Here is a 2,529-nt window from a genome sequence, read left to right as displayed (position 1 = left end):
TATGATGGAGTTACAAAATATATTTAAACATAAAAGTTAATATTTTCAATGTAATATATTACTCATCTAGAGAATAAAGTATAGCTCAATCAAATAGAGGCTAAAGAATTCGAAGTTTATCAGTTGTGAATATTTTTCTCAACATAATATGTTATTCGGTCTCGAACCAATAACTTTCACGTTAGTTCAACTATAAAAAAAATTGAAATGTTTTAATCATAAAACACCCCTCTTAAAAACAGTTATGTTTTGTAAAGTACAGATTATTAGTGTAGAATATACATATCATTAGAGACTATTAATCAAAAGAAAGGTATAGGACATGAAGAAGGAAGCAATAAGACTTCTTATTTAGTTAATGCCTTGTTTTAAGTCAATTAAAAATAGGAGTTGAATTCCAAAATTATGGTTTGAAAGGAAAAAACAAAGTATCCCAACTTCTATTATTTCTTTTTATTTCATCTCATGAAATTTTTTCAATTTATCCTTAACTATTTTATAAAATTTGACCTTGAGGAGGTTGTTGCCCACATTCACAACACTCTTCATAACAATAGTAGGGTGGGATATTACCACAAAGGTAATTAGAAATGGGTGTCAATTCTTCAAAAACATATGGATGTATAGAAAGCACGTTCACAATTAATTGGTGTCAGTTTCTTATTATTCATATATTAAAATGCGCACAATTAATTGGCTAAGTATTTACACGTAACAACCCTCTAGGTCATTTATATGAAAATGACTTCATTTCATCGTTACGGCTTACGAGCATTTCTATAGCGACCCAATTCGTTTATGAACGTTTTAACCCCTAGGACACTAAAGCCATTGCTTGGGGCCTCATATATTATTGGGGCCCATTTAAAAAAATATCTATTACTGGGGGTAATAATGAGTGTTATGATTTGTGCCAAGGAAATTGCATATGAGATGAAAATAAATTTGAATTTCATAAGAAACAATTTGATGTAAATATGGATAGCGAAGTCACAAAGTCCCTTGAAGAATCTTTTAAATTTCTTACTTAGTGGTAAATTATTTAGATCAAGAGATGATGAGAATTTAGAAATATTATCTTTAACCTAGAACTTTCTTTAACATGTAATAGTTCTTCTGATATTGATGGTTTAAATTTATTTTTTGTATTAAAAGTGTTAAGGGAAGTAATACAAGTACAAGATAATGATCTAACAAAAATATTCAATCAAATAGAAAGACTTGATTTTTTTTTCAAATACCCATATTGCATATAAAAATAATGTTAATAGTTTATGTAACTGTTACCTCAGCCGAAAGAAGTTTTTTAAAATTTAAGTTGATTAAATTTTCTTTAAAAAGTTATATTACCATTTGAAAAAGAATTATTAAAACAAATTGATCTTAAAAAAGTACCTAATGATTTCACATCTAAAATAACTAGAAAAGTAGATTTTAAATAAAAGTATATATGATGAAAATAAAATAAAATATTAGGGTCCCTCTCTTGAATTTCGCTTTAGGCCCACAATGTTGTGGAGTCGGCCTTGCCTCAGAGTCACATGGTCGTTAATTTGATTTCTTAATGAATTAATGTGTTTTAGAGTTTTTGAAATGTGAACAGTTGACTTCAATCAAAAGTTTACAAAAATGACCTCAAAAATGCAATTATAAAGGTTCTATTAGCTCCACAACATTTAGTTTCGTCTAGAACGACCTTTTGTGTGGATCCTGAGGCTTCTATGTCAATTTCAAGACCCATTGTTCATTTTGGCATTATGGAGCTTGGGTGAGGACGAGTTACTATTTTCGAGATGACCATGGTTTGGTCTTGATAATTTCAATTTTGGTTTGATAGCATATTTTTTTTGTGCGCATAGGATTCTGAATAAATCCTGAGCCCCCCGGAGAATTCTAGAAATGGACAAACTAGTTAATGTGCTTCAGCTGGTGTAATCCAGTAACGAGTTCATGTCCGGGGGGTCGGGGGGTTGGCCACATTCATAAAGTCCTAATTTTGTTGTTCTTAAAATTCTTGAATTCAACTTAAAGTTGCATTTCAAAGGTTTGTTGCAAAATGTACACATTGGAGTTCAACTCTAAAAAAAAAGAGAATTCTTTATAGAGAAATGCTACTAAAAAGAAATAAAAAAAGAGATTATTTATCAAAATAAAGGTATATGACATAAAGAAGGAAACAATAAGCGTTCGGAATTGGCTAATGCCTTGTTACAAGTTATATTGAAAAAGAATGGAAGGAAACAATAAGCTTTCTTATTTGGGTAATGTCATGTTGAAAGTTACATTGAAAGAGTAATTAAATTCCAAATATATTCTTCCTTTCTATTTCATGCTATAAATTTTAATTCTTCAATTTATGTTTTCACTAGTTTTTGTAATTCGACCTATGGGAGGACGATGCCCACATTCACACAATTCACCATCACAAAAATAGGGAGGTATATCGCCACAAAGACGTTTACAATCTTCGTCTGTCTTGCAACAACACCTGGGTATGTCTATTGCTTCAACCTTTCGCAAGACGCCTAT

This window comes from Solanum pennellii, chromosome 1, assembly GCF_001406875.1.
Source record: "Solanum pennellii chromosome 1, SPENNV200".
NCBI lineage: Eukaryota > Viridiplantae > Streptophyta > Magnoliopsida > Solanales > Solanaceae > Solanum > Solanum pennellii.
Note: the sequence above shows the minus strand (reverse complement) of the source record.